We start from the raw sequence: 19,272 nt of genomic DNA, 5'->3' as shown, positions 1-19,272 counted from the left end.
TATATACACTATCATATCATCTGCAAACAGTGATATTTTGACTTCTTCCTTTCCAATTTGTATCCCCTTGATCTCGTTTTGTTGTCTAATTGCTCTGGCTAGGACTTCAAGTACTATATTGAATAGGTAGGGAGAAAGTGGGCAGCATTGTCTAGTCCCTGATTTTAGTAGGATTGCTTCCAGCTTCTGTCCATTTACTTTGATGTTGGCTACTGGTTTGCTCTAGATTGCTTTTATCATGTTTAGGTATGGGCCTTGAATTCCTGATCTTTCCATGACTTTTATCATGAAGGGGTGTCAGCATTTGTCAAATGCTTTCTCAGCATCTAATGAGATGATCATGTGATTTTTATCTTTGAGTTTGTTTATATAGTGGATTACATTGATGGATGTCTGTATATTAAACCATTTCTGCAAGCCTACTTGGTCACGATGGACAATTGTTTTGATGTGTTCTTGGATTCGGTTTGTGAGGATTTTATTGAGCATTTTTGCATTGATATTCATAAGGAAATTGGTCTGAAGTTCTCTTTATTTGTTGGATCTTTGTGTGGTTTAGGTATCAGAGTAATTGTGGCTTCATAGAATGAATTGGGTAGAGTACCTTCAGTTTATACTTTGTGGAATAGTTTGAGTATAGTTGGAATTGGGTCTTCTTTGAAGTTCTGATAGAACTCTGCTCTAAACCCATCTGGTCCTGTGCTTTTTTTGGTTGGGAGACTATTAATGATGGCTTCTATTTCTTTAGGGGAGATGGGAATGTTAAGATCGTAAATCTGATCCTGATTTAACTTTGGTTTCTGGTATCTGTCTAGGAAGTTGTCCATTTCAGGAAGGTTTTCCAGTTTTGTTGAGTATAGCCTTTTGTAGTAAGATCTGATAATGTTTTGGATTTCCTTGGGTTCTGTTGTTATGTCTCGTTTTTCATTTCTGATCTTCTTAATTAGGATACTGTCCCTTTGCCCTCTAGTTAGTCTGGCTAAGGGTTTATCTATCTTGTTGATTTTCTCAAAGAACCAGCTCCAAGTTTGGTTGAGTCTTTGAATAGTTCTTCTTGTTTCCACTTGGTTGATTTCAGAAATAAGTTTGATTATTTCCTGCCATCTATGCCTCTTGGGTGAATTTGCTTCCTTTTGTTCTAGAGCTACTAGGTGTGCTGTCAGACTGCTAGTGTATGCTCTCTCTGGTTTCTTTTTGGTGGCACTCAGGGCTATGAGTTTTCCTCTTAGAACTGCTTTCATTGTGTCCCATAAGTTTGGGTATGTTATGGCTTCATTTTCATTAAACTCTAAAAAGTCTTTAACTTCTTTATTTATTTCTTCCTTGACCATGGTGTCATTGAGTAAATTGTTCAGTTTCCACATGAGTGTTGGCTTTTTATTATTTTTGCTGTTATTAAAGATCAGCCTTAGTCTGTGGTGATCTGATAGGATGCATGTGATAATTTCAATATTTCTGTATTTGTTGAGGCCTCTTTGGTGACCAATTATATGGTCAATTTTGGAGGAGGTACCATGAGGTGCTGAGAAGAAGGTACATCCTGTTGTTTTTGGATAAAATGTTCTGTATATATTTGTTAAATCCATTTGTTTCATAACTTCTGTTTGTGTCCATTTGTCTCTGTTTAGTTTCTGTTTCCAGGATCTGTGCATTGGTGAGAGAGGGGTGTTGAAGTCTTGCACTATTATTGTGGGAGGTGTAATGTGTGCTTTTAGCTTTACTAAAGTTTCTTTAATGAATGTGGCTGCCCTTGCATTTGAGAGTTCATCTTGGTAGATTTTATCTTTGATGAGTATGAAGTGCCCTTCCTTGTCTTTTTTTGATAACTTTGAGTTGAAAGTCAATTTTATTCAATATTAGAATGACTACTCCATCTTGTTTCTTTGGACCATTTGCTTGGAAAATTGTTTTCCAGCCTTTTACTCTGAGGTAGTGTCTGTCTTTATCCCTGAGGTGGGTTTGCTGTAAGCAGCAAAATGTTGGGTCCTGTTTGTGTAGCCAGTTCAGTAATCCAAATCTTTTTATTGGGGAATTGAGTCCACTGATGCTAAGAGAAATAAAAAACAAAGTACTTGGTGTTTCCTGTCATTTTTGTTGTTAATTTTGGGAATCTGTTCTTGTGGCTGTCTTCTTTTAGTTTTGTTAAAGGATTACTTTCTTGCTTTTTCTGGGGTGTAGTTTCCATCTTTGTGTTGGTGTTTTCCTTTTATTATCCTTTGAAGGGCTGGATTCATGGAAAGACATTGTGTGAATTTGGTTTTGTTGTGGAATACTTTTTTTTTTCTCCATCTATGGCAATTGAGAGTTTGGCTGGGTATGATAGCCTGTGCTTGCATTTGTGTTTTCTTAGTGTCTGTATAACATCTGTCCAGAATCTTCTGACTTTCATAGTCTCTGGTGAGAAGTCTGGAGTAGTTCTAATAGGCCTGCCTCTAAATGTTTCTTGACTTTTTCCCTTACTCTTTTAATATTCTATCTTTATTTAGTGAATTTGTTGTTCTGATTATTATGTGTCAGGAGGAATTTCTTTTCTGATCCAGTCTATTTGGAGTTCTGTAGGCTTCTTGTATGTTCACGAGCATCTCTTTCTTTAGGTAAGGTGAGTTTTCTTCTTTAATTCTGTTGAAGATATTTGCTGGCTCTTTAAGTTGAAAATCTTCATTCTCATCTTCTCCTATTATCTGTAGGTTTGGCCTTCTCATTGTGTCCTGGATTTCCTGGATATTTTGAGTTAGGATCTNTTTGCATTTTGCATTTTCTTTGATTGTTGTGTGCATGTTCCCTATGGAATCTTCTGCACCTGAGATTCTCTCTTCCATCTCTTGTATTCTGTTGATGATGCTCACATCTATGGTTCCTGATTTCTTTCCTAGGGTTTCTATCTCCACAGTTGTCTCCCTTTGTGTTTCCTTCATTGTTTCTACTTCCATTTTTAGATCTTGGATTGTTTTGTTCAATTCCATCCCCTGTTTTGTTGTGTTTTCCTGTAATTCTTTAAGTGATTTTTATGTTTCTTCTACCTGTTTAGCAGTGTTTGCCTGTAGTTCTTTAAGGACTTCTACCTGTTTAGCCGTGTTCTCCTGTAATTCCTTGAGAGATTTTTGTGCTTCCTCTTTAAGGGCTTCTACCTGTTTTGCAGTGTTCTCCTGTATTTCTTTAAGTGAGTTATTAATGCCCTTCTTAAAATCTGCTACCATCATCCTGAGATATGATTTTTAATCCTTGTCTTGCTTTTCAGGTGTGTTGGGGTATCCAGGACTGGTTGTGGTGGGCGTACTGGGTTCTGATGATACCCAGTGTTCTTGGTTTCTGTTTGTAAGAGTCTTAAGTTTGCCTTTCCCCATCTGGAAATCTCTGGCATTAATGTTCAAGCTGTCTCTGGTTGGAGCCTGATCCGCCTGTCATTCTGTTAGCCTCTGGCAGCACTCCTGGGATTCTATCTCTCTCCTGAATTCCAGTGGTCAGAGCACTCTCTGCAGGCAAGCTCTCCTCTTTCAGGGCAGGTGTCCAGCAGTCTGGAGCTCTGATCCACCTCCTGAATTCTGGGGTCAGAACTCTCTGTGTAGGCTCACTCTCCTCTGGCTAGGAATGTGCCAGGGGTCTGGGTCTCAGCCCCACCTCCTGGCTGAGGATGAAGGCTCTGTTGCTTCTATCGCCCATGTGCTCTCAGGTGATCAGGAGGTCCTGAGTGTGCTAGGGGTCCTGCAGCATGGAGAGTCCTCTGGTGCCCAAGATGCCCTAGCCCAGGTTCATGCAGAAGATGGCGGGGGCTGGCCCTGACCAGAATGGATCCCAACCTTTGGTTGGGCACGGTTCCTTTCTCCCTGTTCCTGCTGGCACAAGACCTTCCAAAATTCTTTGGAGCTGATGTTGCGTTCCACTCACCCATGAATCTGAGGTGATCCCGAGGTCCTGCAGTGTGGAGAGCACTATGGGGCCCTTAGAGGCCTCCGCTGGGCTCAGAAGGAATATCCAGACATTTTTTTTCCAGGATTGTTATCAAACCAATATATTGCCTCTCAGTGATCCTAAGATAGCTTGGAGAGTCCTCTGGGGACTGTGGGGGTGTCCACCAATTCTGTGCCCAAGGTGACCCGGTGCTGCCCCTGAATTTTTAATCTTAGCCATTCTGTGAAGGGACTTGCACCCCTGGTCAGGCTGGTTTCTGCTTCCCTTCTGCTGTCTCAGGTCCTGAGCAATTGGAATGGAACAGAGGTTGTGTTCCACTCACCAGTGATCCTAAGATTGCCTGGAGAGTCCTCTAGGGACTGTGGGGGTGTCCACCAACTCCGTGCCCTAGGTGACCTGGTGCTACTCCTGAGATTTTAATTTTAGTCATTCTGACTGGTGTGATGTGGGATCTCAGGGTTGTTTTGATTTGCATTTCCCTGATGACTAAGGATGTTGAACATTTCTTTAGGTGCTTCTCAGCCATTTGGTATTCCTCAGTTGAGAATTCCTTGTTTAGGTCTTTACCCCATTTTAATAGGGTTATTTGTTTCTCTAGAGTCTAACTTCTTGAGTTTTCTTTATGTATTGGATATTAGCACTCTATTAGATATAGGATTGGTAAAGATCTTTTTCCAATTTGCTGGTTGTTGTTTTGTATTATTGACAGTATCCTTTGCTTTAGAGAAAATTTGCAATTTTATGAGGTCTCTCTCATTTGTCAACTCTTCATCTTAGAAAATAAGCTATTGGTGTTCTGTTCAAAACAAACCAGTTACCTTTCTCTACACAAAGGATAAACAGGCTGAGAAAGAAATTATGGAAACAAAACCCTTCACAATAGTCACAAATAATATAAAAAACCTTGATGTGACTCTAACTAAACCAGTGAAAGATATGTATGATAAAAACTTCAAGTCTCTGAAGAAAGTATTAGAAGATCTCAGAAGATGGAAAGATCTCCCATGCTCATGGATTGGCAGGATCAACATTGTAAAAATGGCTATCTTGCCAAAAGCAATCTACAGATTCAATGCAATCCCCATCAAAATTATAACTCAGCTCTTCAGAGTTAGAAAGAGAAATTTGAAAATTCACCTGGAATAACAAAATACCCAGGATAGCCAAAATTATTCTCAACAATAAAAGAACCTCTGGTGAAATCACCATCCCTGACCTCAAGCTGTACTACAGAGCAATAGTGAAAAATAAAACCTGCATAGTACTGGTACAATGACAGACAGATAGATCAATAGAATAGAATTGAAAACCCAGAAATGAACCCACACACCTATGGTCACTTGATCATTGACAAAGGAACTAAAACCATCCATTGGAAAAAAGTCAGGTTTTTCAAGAAATGGTGCTGGCTCAACTGGCGAGCAGCATGTAGAAGAATGCAAATCGATCAATTTTTATCTCCTGTACAAAGCTCAAGTCCAAGTTCATCAGGGACCTCCACATAAAACCAGATACACTGAAACTAGTAGGAAAGAAAGTAGAGAAGAACTTTGAGCACATGGACATAGACTGAGGCTTCTAAAACCAGTCAAAATTAATAGTTTTCTCCTTTAAAGAAACATTTGCCTTTATTTCATGTATATGCATGTTTGCCTGCATGAATGTACAAAGGGCATCAGTGTTTCCTGAAAATGAAGTTGGAACTTGTGAGTCACCACATTAAAGCTGGGCACAAAATCTGTGTCCTCTGGAAGGGCAGCATGTACTTCCAACTATTGAGCAAGCTCTCTTGTTCATCTTTCCTCTTTTAAGTAGTATTGCCAAGTAGTTCATCAAAAAATAAAAAAAAAATCATATTACAGATATTTAACTGTGAAATGCAAATTTTTGTATTTTACTTTTATTTAAGGAATCATACATGCTTCTTGTTGAATTTTGTGTTATGGTTAAGACTACCTCTGACAAAACTTCTTTGGAAAACTCTAGTTACCTCACCATTAAAATGTATGATTGATCTTTAACTTGATAAACTCTGTTTTTTAATGGCTATTAATACTTTAGACACTGTTCCATCTTTAATCATTAAATAATAGAATTTGCCTTCTATATTTATTTGAATTTTGATTATTTTCTAAATTTTTTTATTGATAGAAATTTATTTGCTCAGAACAGTTTTTCTACTACCACATTTGTGTTCAAGTTCAAAAACACATACCAGGTCATGGAGCCTCATAACAACTTACATCAATGTCTCTCAGTTAAAGCAAGATAAATTTCCAAAGGTCTATTGCCATTTAGATTTCAGAGAAATAGCTGTAGTTTTAATAAAGGACATAGTTAGGGTGAGGCCTGAAGCCCTCTCAGAGATGGTGAGCTAGTCCAACTGCAGAGCTTTCATGTACTCCACTTTCAGACATTTCTATTGCCATCATGTGAACTTTGCAAAGGTTAAAAACTGTGAGTATTAGAGGGAAATTAGTGACTTTTGTGCATGTAATTTAATATTTTAACAAGACCTGGAGCTAGAAAATATGCTTGCTGTTCTTTGGTTTTGTATTGTCTGCTATTTAATTTACCTTATCTCTACAGAACTAATATCATACACAAAACTTAAGTACACACACACATCATACACACACATACACACATTTAATATCTTGTGGTTCTTCACATTACATGTAAAGTTTATGCATATATTTCTAGATAAAATGATTATATTTCTATTGAATTATCTTCTTACTTATATTTTATTTTTTGAGGCTTACCTAGATTGCTGGTATGTCACATCAGGCATCCTTCTATCCAGTTAATGTGAGACAGGTTATCTTTATATTGAAGTGTTTTATAGATTTTTTTTTATTGCACCATTAAGAGTACTTTGGTTTGTGCTATATTCCAAGATTTTCTTGTCATAATACATAACATTCCACAGTCCCACTTTGTGCTAAGCTTTAGAACACTCACTTACATCTAGTTTTCTGCCTCAGAAGGCCAGGTAATGAGATGAGCTTCAGTAAAAAGAAATTGCTGGTTTAGTTTCTCACATTGCAGTCTACACAGATTGTTTTTGCTGCAATTGCTGGCCAATGCTCAGCTCACACATATTTCCCCTGCTAGGCAAGCATTGCCAATTTAGTGTCCAGTGGTGAGATTTCAGCTCATAAATGTCATTTGATTTTTGGTATTTAAGTGGAGAAATAAAATGTTTCCTTGCAAAATACTGCAAATTTTAATGGAAATTCTGTGGAATTTTTCAAGTACTCAATAAAGTAAAAAATTGCTCATTTATAGCACAGTAGGCCCATTTTCAACTTAATGAAAACTATTAAAGATTTTTTTATTATTAACAGAAACTATTTTTGGCAACAGTATAGAAAGATTCCAATAGAAGTAAATTCCAGCTTTGGAGTTTCATATACACAAATTCTCTACATTTTCTAAATGACTTTTCACTCAATAAAAATACATGCACACTGCAGAAAAGTGCTGTTTGCACTTATCACCTCATTTTTGATGATATGAAACAGGGTGTTAATCTCTTGAATCTATGTCTGAGGTTGACATGGAGGAAAAATTACAACGATGGTTAACATGAGCTGAAGCAGAAGAAAGACATCTTGTGTATAGAGATAAATGTTTAGAATTACTGTTCAATGATGGAGTTCAAATTTTTATGAAAAGTGTCAGTGGTTTATAGGCTACTGGTTTGTGATGGACTGATTGACATGACAGTTCCCATCCTTGGCACTACAGCCTTTTCTGAGGAGCCGTCCTACATATCAGTTGCTTGGAATTCCAAGGACCTGATTTGCAGTATCTTCATGGTTGTAATTGTCATAATTCTTTAGGTTTCCACTTTGTATGGTAGATGTACAAAGTAGAAAGCTCTACCATAACACTATAGCTTTCTCAGTTTTGTTGCTCAACTGATGACACCCAAGATTCTAATATACTGCCTATACTGCCCAGTGAACTCCATCTCCAACTGCTTGCCCAGGACTTAACTAAAAGATCATTGGTTTGTTTTAGGTCATTTGATGAATGATTAATGTTAACTGAGATGGAATACATAGATGGTAATTATGCCGTGTATGGAGGTCAAAGGACAAATTTGTGTAGGTGATTCTCTTCCTTCACATTTTTTGGATTCTAGGGGTTAAACCTGGGAACCTTTACCCATAGAGCCATCTCTCTGGCCCCCAAATAGAAGTTTAAGGTTTATCATGAAGAAATTATGTAACTTTAGCAACTATTTACTTAATTGGAATCATTTAGGTTTCTTTGAGTAATATCAAATACATACATATATATATATACAAATTAGTATGGTGAATGCACTGAAATAAATAAAAAACTCTAAATGGTCTACTAATAAATGAAAATGAAAATGTAGTATAGTTACACACAATGGAATACAGCTCAGCTGTAAAAAAGAAACTATTTTCAGGATATATTGTATGATTAAAGAAACCATATTCAATTAAAAAGAAAGAAAAATGAAAATTATAAACTTTACAAGAAAATGATATAACTAGAAAAGATCATATTGTAAGAGGTAACTTGGGGCCAGAAAGATAAAATATTGCTCTAACTGTTCAAATGTGAGGATATATCCTAGCGTAACTTCAGAAACCAGGAAAAAATTAATAAACAACAACAACAAAAACAACAAAACCAAAACTGACGTTGCCTAGTGTAAAAATGGTGAGGAGAGCAGTAGACAGAACAGCAATCTAGGTGACCTGACTCGGGAGATGGGAACAGGACAGGGGACCAGACTAGGTAAGAGAAGAGAGCTACATAACACAGAAGGAAAGAGAAGAATAAAAATAACAATACGAATATCTGAAATTGTCAGAAGGAACCATACTATTAACAACCGATGCAAACAGTCTTGTATACATGTAAGTCTTTACATAAATAGATATACAGAGTTTAAAAGTCAATGTCTCATCTGAGATGACAATATGCCCTCTAATAACCAACAACCATATAACTTAAACCTTATGACCAGACATTAGAATTCCTCTTTTGAATTTTTTGGTCATAGATGTCTAAACATACCCAAAACATCACAAACTATTGCTATTGCCCTTGGTTGCCCCCAAGAGAAGAACAGTAAACCCTTATTAAGTTGAAGATACCATGTGCTTGAGACACAGGGCTCAGAGGCCCCAGAGCTGGAACTGACCTGAATGTTTTCTTCCTGAAGACAGCTTTCATGATGCCTGAAGGCACCATGCAAGCATTCAAAGGCCACAAACAGTCCTATCCATCCATGATGCTCATGAACCACAACAACCAACATGGCATGATAGCCCAGTAGTGGCATGCATACATTGTCAGTAACCAACAGCAGTTGGGACTTCTGTCTTACTCAATCTTACCTGGTACTCTAACCCTGCCAACTGCCCAGAGACAGTGACATGGATCTTGGACCTTTACTGAAACAGTATAATCCCCAGCTACATCCTAAATGTTTGCCATTATGCTCACAGCTAGGTGTAATTTTCCCTCCCCATTAAGGATTATTCTCTTTGCAACAGACACAACTGTCACAGAAAACCATAACCAATCAAAATGCAGAGGTGTGAAGCTCAGTCCCAATGGATACAGCTATAGTACAATTCCACAAATGAAAACTCAAGAAATATTGCAGAAGCAGTGCTAATATTGTAAGAGGTAGATGATAAAAGAATTTCCCATGAGATTGTGTCACCTAGGAATTAGCTTCACTGAAAATCTCACCAGTGTGACAGCATAAACCAGAGCTAAACAATAACAACAAAAGACATGCTAAAGAATATGAGGGAAAGAGAACCAGGCTTCAACCCTACACAAAGAACTACAGTCAGCCAAAGAATGACAGGAGTGGGAGACACTCATTCCCAATGAAGAGCATACCAAATGGTTATCCAATGCCCCTGAATACAAACATACAAGTAAAAGAATACAGATATACAAGTTAATTAGGAATATCTGTTATTCTTAAGGGGCATCATGTTTGATTGGTAACCACACCAACTTTGACTAGAGCTGAGTCTGTATCTTCATGTAGCTATGCACCCAACTGATCTTGCATAGCTGCAGTTCTCTCAGCTGTGAAAGCTTAGTGTCTATGAAGGTGAGCACAAATGTATGCCTAGGATATACTCGAGTTTTCCCCATCCTCATAGCCTCCCAACCCTCACCATCACTGCACAAAGTTACTGGGCTATTATTCCATTTCCAGATAAATACTTTGAAAATGAGTGGAGGCAAAGTAAATTCTGTTTCCTGTCCTTGTCCCATTTGCCGGTGGGTGGGAAAGTCAGAAACAGAAGGATTATAGTCAATAATTAGTATATATATATATATATATATACTCAAATTACAAGCCTAATGTTTTTCTTTTCTTTTTGTTAAAAATTTGCCATATTTCTTAACATCTAATATTATTACAATATTAATAGAAAATAGATTAAATAATTAAAGGTTATTATTAACACTGTATTTGACTCAAGGTACTTATAACTATTGTCACGATCTCAAACTGTACTTCCTACTAATTTGTAAGAGGAAAAGACTTAATAGTATAGAAAATGCTTATAGGCATTTAATATTTTCATACTTCAATTAATTAAAGTCTCTCCCAGAAAACGATGTGGTATTATAAGCTTTCATCTAAGACATTTAATTCAAGTTTTAACATATTTCTAATGTATGACTGGGCATATTAATTGGGTAGAATCAAACAGCAGTAAAGGTTAAAGACTAGATGTTCTCCATGAAAGATGAGCTTTTGGCTGCTGCACACGCATATGGAAGTAGAGAGCTGGAACTTCTCTTAAGATTAGAGAGATGTACCTTAATGTCTACAAAAAATATGCATCTTTAGCATCATGTGTATGGGTAAATATCAACCTACAAGTGCTTCAATTAGTGACAAAAACCTAATGTTGGAGTTAACATGAATTAAAATTAAAATTTAAAGGAAGTAATTTATTTCAGTTTCCCACTGCTAACTATATCCAATGTCCTTCTTTCAAATTACACCATTTATTTATTTTTATCTTTTAAGACCATGTTTTACTTAAAATTTCATATAAACTCTTTAGGTTTTTTTCATTTAAAAGATTCAGATATTATAATATGTAAACTTTTCCATTACCTCACCTCATATGTGAAGAAAATAGTATCACAATCATACAGGTTTCATTCTTTAAGTACAAATATAAGTATTTTTGCAATAAAAATTAATACTTTTAATTTTAAATGTAATAGCTAATGCTAGGAAGTCTAAAAATTAAAATAATCTTTTAAATTCATTATTTATTATTTCAGGTTATAAATGTAATTGCATTCTATTTTAAATTTATATATGCATATCAAAAGTAAAATAGTATTAATACCCTATATAGTTTCACACTAAGCTTTTTCATATACTTCTACATTATACACATTCTCTATTATTATTGAAATTATTCAGTCTTTCAATTTGTTTGTTTGTATGGGTTGGTATCAGTATGTTGAGTATGCTAGGCAAGCACTCAAGCCACCATGTCCATTCCCAGGCTATGAGCAAGAATTTCACTTTATTTTGTTTAATATTTTTTCAGTGCTTAGGACTAAACACAGAAACTCATGTATGCCATGCATTGATCTATGTCACTAGCTCCTCTAGTCATGATTAGTTTCTATGGATTATGTGTTTGGATGTTTTTAAATATATATGATATATCCTGATTAATCTTTTCCTTATTTATCTCTCCTCCATCAATGAATTATTTCCCAGATATATAACTTTTATCAATTTGTTTTAATAATTACACTATGAAGACACAGTATAAAGACTACAACCCAAGGAAGATATATTATGAAAAAAATAACTTGGAAATATCTACCAGATGAATTTAGTGTAGATGATGGGCCATAGAACACTTGTAAGAGCTATGCTTCAGAAGAAGGGAAGAGTGCCACTGAAAATATTTGAGGAAATTTACTGTGGGAAACCTGGGTGATGATCACATTGTGGAGCATCTATCTATTCCTGGTAAAAATGAAAAAAATAGAATATTCAAGTCATAGATACCAGGAAATGAAACTTAACAGACATAAAAGATGTTAATTATTACATGAAACAAAATATAGGCTGTTAAACACATAGCCTTTAGAAAATGATAGAATAGAATATTTGTAAGCTCAATAAACAAATTAATTGAGCAGTACATAAAGGTGCTGCTGAGTGTGTACAATAAATTCCCAGTACAGGGGAATGCCAGGTCTAGGAAGCAGGAGAGGATGGGTTGGGGAGCAGGGTGGGGCGAGGGTATAGGGGACTTTCGGAATAGCATTTTAAATGGAAATGAAGAAAATATCTAATAAAAAAAAAAAGAAAAGAAAAGAAAAAAAGCTCACAGTCAGCTATTGGATGGATCACAGGGCTTCCAATGGAGAAGCTAGAGAAAGTACCCAAGGAGTTAAAGGGATCTGCAACCCTATAGGTGGAACAACATTATGAACTAACCAGTACCCCGAAGCTCTTGTCTCTAGCTGCATATGTATCAAAAGATGGCCTAGTTGGCCATCACTGGAAAGAGAGGCCCATTGGACTTGCAAACTTTATATGCCCCAATATAGGGGAATGCCAGGGCCAAAAGAATGGGAATGGGTGGGTAGGGAAGTGGGGGGGGGTGTGGGGGACTTTTGGGATAGCATTGGAAATGTAATTGAGGAAAATACCTAATAAAAAAAAAGAAAAAAAGACTGAGGTCAAATGCAGGTTCTCTGATCACCACCACTCAAAATTGTTATACTTTATTCATTTTCCAGACCTGACTTTGATTCTTTGGCTCTTTACCAAGGAAAAGTATCTGTCTTCAGAGAAAAATACCTAGGTAGGTTGAGAGTGTAATGTGGTTATTTTTCCAGTTGCAAAAGGGCCTGGGATTATTTACTCAAATAATTGTGAGTTAAGTGCTGAGAAACTTCCAGAACGTTTGTGCACTGGTGGATCCATAGCCAAGGTGAAACTGGTCTCCTGAAACCTAATCAATGCCACCGTCCCTTAATACAATAAGGGTAAGCAGGAATCAAGTAATATGTGGAGTTTTCATTTGCAGCCAGCTCACATCTTAATCACTGAACCTGTAGGCTTACCACATGGCCATTTTTAAGATCCTCTAAGGAATTGTTGGAGAGCATAACTTTGGTACTGGTAGATGCCATATAGTTTCTGATCTGTGTGTATCAATTATCATTTCTTGTTCTTTTGACCAATATATAAGGAAGGCAAATACGATGTTCTCTAGTGTATCTCCATTTATGACATCAGCCTTGAAGTCATAAAATATGGATAAACCATGGTATATGACAGTAGACAACTATAAACTTAATCAAACAGTAACATAATTATATGTATATTCACAGTACAAGATGTATTTATGTTTGTTAGCAGATTAATAATATGTTCATTGTGAACTAAACAGGCAACAAAATGAAAAAGTGCACCCATTTCTTTTCCTTTTTTATGCCCAAGTACAGGGGAATGCCAGGGCCAAAAAATGGGAATGGGTGGGTAGGGAAGTGGGGGGGGGAGGGTATGGGGGACTTTTGGGATAGCATTGGAAATGTAATTGAAATTGTAAATGTATTAATACGTAAAAAAAAAAATTAAAAAATAAAAAAAAGAAGAATTTGTTTGGAATCAATGGCACTGGCTTTATATGCGTAAAAGGTCCTCAATGTTCTGTCAATTGTCTTGAGCTCTATCAAATATAGTATGAAGAAGACATGCAGTAAATGCAGAACATGTCATTGGTCCACTATAATCAACTGTTCTCTCAAATATGGATACCAGCAATCCGCAGTAGACAAAAATGCACTCTTCATTGTCAACAATCACAGGAGTCTAAAAGCCTTAAGATGTCCCTGGTAAAAAATTAAAATTTTGTTTGGTCTTTGTTCCTTTGTAGATCTTTTAAAATTTTATTTATGGTAAAAGGTAATAGGTTAAACCACTTAAGACACATATCAGCCAATGGCACTTGCTCTGGGAAGAACATTTATGACTTGGTGGTGGTGTGAGCAGAACTCCTGGAATACCTTTTGTTCTCTTTCTGAACCTCAATGAGCTACTTACTGAGAGTGAAACCATGCATATTTGGAAGATATATTTTAAACACACACACACATACACACAGAGTACAATTTGTTGAAAATTAGTGAAGTGGGGAGAGAGCTCAATTGGTAGACTGCCTGGCATTCAAGAAGCTTTGGGTTACATAACCAAGATGCATATGAGGCATGTTGGTATACACATGCAGTTTCAGTAATCAGATGAAGGCAGAGGCTTAGAAGTGTATGGTCCTCCTCATCAATACAGTGAGTTTGAGGTTAGCCTATATTACATTGCATTCTATCTTAAAAAGTAAAATGAAATGAAAACTAGAAATATTAAAGGTTTGCATTTAAGAGATCATCAAAAGCATCATTTTAGACCATCAAATATCCTGCACTGATAAGTAAAATCTTACAGAAAACTGATATTTTTAAATGGTTAATTCACAATGTTTTTAAGAACATGAGGCATTTAGAAACTAATTCACAGTTCAATGTAAAACTATAGATATTTTATAATAATAAAAAAATCATCAAGGTTTTTACAGTCTACATTTCAACTAAACTTTAATAGACTATTTCTTGTTCAACTTTCATATAGAGCTAAAGAATAATATCTAAAAATATTTGAGAAGACAGTTAGCACACACTTTTTCTCACTGTATATCTTTACAGGGTTTGGTTGTCTTCTTGCACTTCAACTAAAATGTACAACAGATTGGATGGAGTTGCAGATGAATACAGCCAGCTTCCATTATATCAGGCAGTGGAGAGGTTTATTGAAAATACCAGTATGGTACTGCTAAACTTAGTAGTTCTCCATAGTATGGAAACACATGTTATATTAGTATGTCATAGATTCACTGTTTCTTTTAAATTTTCAATTTATCACTACTTTTAATTTTAATTTAAACTACTTTATTAGTTTTAATTTCTGGAATTGTAAACTGCAGTAGATATGAGTCACATGAACAATAGTCCTTTGAGGTCCATGATATTATTTAAGGTTATAAGTAGCTCCCGACAGGGTAAAATTGAGATTAACTACCTTATTTGGCTCAGTGAGTAACAATAATACATTGTACTGGACATCGATAAATGTCTTTCAAGAACATGACCAGATAAATTGTATGAATATTGTGCAGGCTCTTTTACTTCATATGCACAAGGTCTGCAGTACATTGAAACATATTCTCCAATGTAAATGACAACACAAAAGCCTTATGGCTTGTTATCCCAGCACTAAGAAAGAAGCAACATCCTGATATGCCTTTCTGGATTTTAGAGGTAACATAGTATTTTCCTTGTGATGGCTGGTGTGCATTCCTTACCTGTTGACATAGAAAGAATGAAATTTTGTGGTAAATATAGGACAGGACAAGAATCTGCAGCAATGCAGACAAATGTGCCCTTAACCTAGAACCATATGTTATAGAGCAAAACCTATAGCACTGCCTGCATGGTTGGGCACATATACAGTGTGGAATTTAATAGAAAGCCCCAACAAAAGCATTGTTAGTCCCTAGGATTCTGGACCACAGCTATGACTATTACAGCAGAAAATTACAAGTCAACTGGAAAGTAACACTAAGCATTATTCTAAAAGTTTAAAAAGAAATAACACTTGACTCTGTCTACCCTGTGATGCAACATCATGTGACTCTGGGCACCCGGCACAGCTTGGGTTTTGTTAGATCCATTTTACATATCTTCTTTTCATTATTATGATGCAACAAAAGGGGAGAACCTTTGAAATGGAAAAAGTCTAAGCTTTAAGGATATGTATCAGGTTACAATCAGGTTAGCTCCAAGTGACTCCAAGTGACTAACCTCACAGTGGACACAGCCACAAACGTTGGCATCTGTGGGAAAAGACAGCATGCACGAGGCCCACTTAGGGTAAGCTTCTGGCTTTTATGCCATCTACTACCTCAAAACTAACTCATAGTTCATACCTTAATTACTTCTAAGATCAGTGCACCTGAAAACCAAAGGAGTTTCCACTGGTATCTGAAATAGAAACTTAAGGGTTTTTTGGAAAGTCTGTTGGACAGTGTTTTGCTGGGGCAATCACCTGATGGAATGTTTCATTAAAGTGGACACAGGTGTGAAAGGCTAAGGCAGACTTGTGAAGGAGCACTTCACTGATGCAGACACAGGAGATAGGATGTTTGGCTTAAGCAAGTATGTGAATGGACATGTGATATTCTTCGCTAACTACATTCCTGTATTGGTTCGCCGGACACTGCATAGTTGAGCTGCCTTACTGGGACTCCATAGAGAGAAACTCACTAAAAAACTTCTGGTGGTGTGCTGATGCTCCCGGCCACTTCTGTTGACTCAGGCTGATTGGATGCACAAGGTTCATACCTACACTATAAAAATGAATAAATCTTTAAAGAATCAAAATCAACCATTTCATCTGTGATATGTACATTTTTTTTCTGAAGAAATTTTAGTTCATTAAAGTACTTAAAGCTTTATAAAAGGTAGTAAATAGTGAAAAATGAAGGAGTAGAATTCTGCTTTAGATAGGGGATCAGATCATTTTTTTGATACTGTATATAGAAATAGACTTGTTTTCAGAGATCCTAAAGAAATAAAGGAGAAACAATATGAAAACTTGAGACAAGCATATTCCAAGCATGGGAAATACAAATGTAAAGGCTCTGATAATGTTATCAACTTTGTTGAATTTAATAAGCACCAAAAAGAGCATTTGGGCTAAAATGAATGAGAGAGGGGACTTTCACAATCAGATTGACTGGATAGACATTAAGCTACTTAGTGAGTGACTTGACTCATGTGTATAGTGACACTTCTGGTCTTAGTATAATTTTCCCTGTTATCTGTCTATTAAGTATAAATGGCATATGGTAAAATGACTTATTAAAACTATATTTACTAACTCTAAAATAAAACAAATTTAGCATAAATGTAGTCAGTTTGCTCAATTCCAGTTCTGAGTCCCATTTCATCTAAAGTTTTGCCCGTCCCACTCAGTTTTTAATGAAGACAGAAACCATCCGTTAATCAAGAAAATAATTAAGTTAAGAAAAATGTGTTAATAAAAGCATAGTTTGTTTATTTGTGGTCATTTATGGAAAAAGAGCTATATGAGTATATTTTACATGTGCGTGTGTGTGAAGGGGAACATAGAGAGATTTGGGTAGAGAGAAAAATCATATTTAAGGCAGCTATGGAATGATTCTGAACAGTGGAAATCATTTTTGAAAGGCTGGCAGGACTTTGAATGACACTCTTGTCCAGGTCTGTCCTTGAAAACAAAACAAAACAAAACAAAAATAGGAAATAGCATATAAGGTGACTAGAACTCATTGCCAAGTATGATCAATGATTCTAGCAATGAATGTTCTAACCATGTCAGAGTTCACACCCAGTTCCCCCTGAGATCTGCAAGTGACATATATGTATACTGGCTGTGGTCTGAGGAGAGTTGTTTGCAGAGCAGGCTCTCTAGACCCGAAATAAAAGTATCCAACCCATTCTGTCTTTTCCACTGACTGAAGCCATATAACATCTTGTTGACAGTTATTGCCACATCTACTGGCACACAGTCAGCACGAGTTTGCCAAGAGCTTTGCAGTATAGCTAAGACCCATTCATTACCTGTCCTCTTTCTTCTCTTCGACTTTATTCTCACCCGAGCAGGTAGGACCTAACAATATCATTAGTTTGCTAGGTAGCTTTCATTTTCCATACCTGACTCTGTTGCCTGCCTGTGGATCCTGTTCCACTAACTGGGTTTACTTATCTGGCCTCAGTAGGAGCAGATATGCCTACTCCTACAGTAATGTGATATGCCAGGGTCAATTTGTACCAAGGGGGGCCTCTCCCTTATCACAGGATAAGGGAAAGAGGAATGGGGGCTCTGTGATGGGGGATTAGGATGGTGGCTGCAATCAGAATGTAAAGTGAATAAATAAATTAATGGAGTAAAAAGCTACTTGAGAGGGCTCCTGTAAACTGGCCGGCTCGTGATGTATTGTACTTCCGGGAGGAGCTGCTGAAATTTAAGGGCAGCAGATTCAACTTGAACTGGTTGCTAAGGTAGACTATACTTCACGATCCCCGTAGAAGGACGTCACAGTCAACTGCTTATGTGTCTACCTTTCTTTCAAGAGAATCAGAGATGGCATATTTGTAAGAGAATAACATCAGCAAATAACATGTGCCACGTGTTTTGTTTTTGTTTTTGTTTCCTAAATAACAGGGAGAAACAATCAGTAAGTAGACATGACACCAAAAAATATGCCAGGACCCAAACAAAAAAAACCCAAAAACAACCAAAAGTGGTGGGCACACCTTTAATCCCAGCACTTGGGAGGCAGAGGCAGGCAGATTTCTGAGTTCGAGGCCAGCCTGGTCTAGAATGAGTTTCAGGACAGCCAGGGCTATACAAAGAAACCCTGTTTGGAGAAACAAAAACAAACAAACAAACAAACAAACAAACCCAAAAATCTTTAGTATCTTAGTATTTCCAAAGAGTCAACTGCATTGTAGTTGACGTTTATTGGGATAAACATAGTAATGGAAACAGATTCTTTATTTTGACAAAGGAGCAGAAACTACAAATCTTTCAAACTAGGTAAAATCAGAAATTGTTCTAATTCCACTATTTTTTTTAAATGATTCTTACATTTCTTGGTTTATTGATTTGTGCTTGTTGGAGCAAGTGTGCCTGACACTTGTGTGGAGCTCCAAGGACAACATGTGGTAGTGTCTCCATGCAATGCTTTTTCATTGGAAGAACACCCAAGGAAAAAAAGAAAAAAGACAAAACAAAACTACAAAAAAACCTCTTTACCCCTTTACCCATTCTTGTCTTTTCATTTCCAACAAAAGCTTTAATAGTTTATGTTTTAGAGAACACTGCTTTGTTCCTGTCTCAACTTGAACAATAAAAATAAAAAGTAACCTTGTGCTCCTGCCTGCCTCTTTCCACTTCTACTTCATCTTCCAGTGAAAAGCAATGCCTTGAGCGATGTTTGAGACCTTCATAATCATTTGTCAAGTGATGTCATTCCATGCTTCATTTCATACACACACATACAGACACACCCTCACACACACACACACACACAAAATCACACACATGCACAGCAAAACAAAAATAACACATTTGTAAAAGCTTTTATCTGAGCACTATTAGTAATCAATCTTATGTATGAGAGCATACCCCAACAGTTGGTTTTATGAGAAAATTTTCTTAGTTTAAAACATATTTTACCTCTAAAATGATTT

General features: G+C 36.5%; 1 protein-coding gene and 1 long non-coding RNA gene across 8 annotated transcripts in view; one reads left to right on the top strand and one right to left on the bottom strand.

Annotated features, from left to right (window-relative positions):
* The window catches only part of Dgkb (diacylglycerol kinase beta), a 710,085-nt gene that overhangs the window by 136,560 nt on the left and 554,253 nt on the right, over nt 1-19,272 (bottom strand). The gene's annotated exons all lie outside the window — the stretch shown is intronic.
* Nucleotides 15,811-19,272, top strand: part of LOC110306669 — a 38,475-nt gene continuing 35,013 nt past the window's right edge. The window contains exon 1 of the long non-coding RNA XR_002379304.1: nt 15,811-15,906. This is a non-coding gene — a long non-coding RNA (uncharacterized LOC110306669). The remainder of the gene's footprint in view (nt 15,907-19,272) is intronic.

This window comes from Mus caroli, chromosome 12 (genome assembly GCF_900094665.2).
Source record: "Mus caroli chromosome 12, CAROLI_EIJ_v1.1, whole genome shotgun sequence".
NCBI classification, from domain to species: Eukaryota; Metazoa; Chordata; class Mammalia; order Rodentia; family Muridae; genus Mus; species Mus caroli.
The sequence above is the reverse complement of the archived record's forward strand: the minus strand, read 5'-3'. Positions and strand labels throughout refer to the sequence as shown.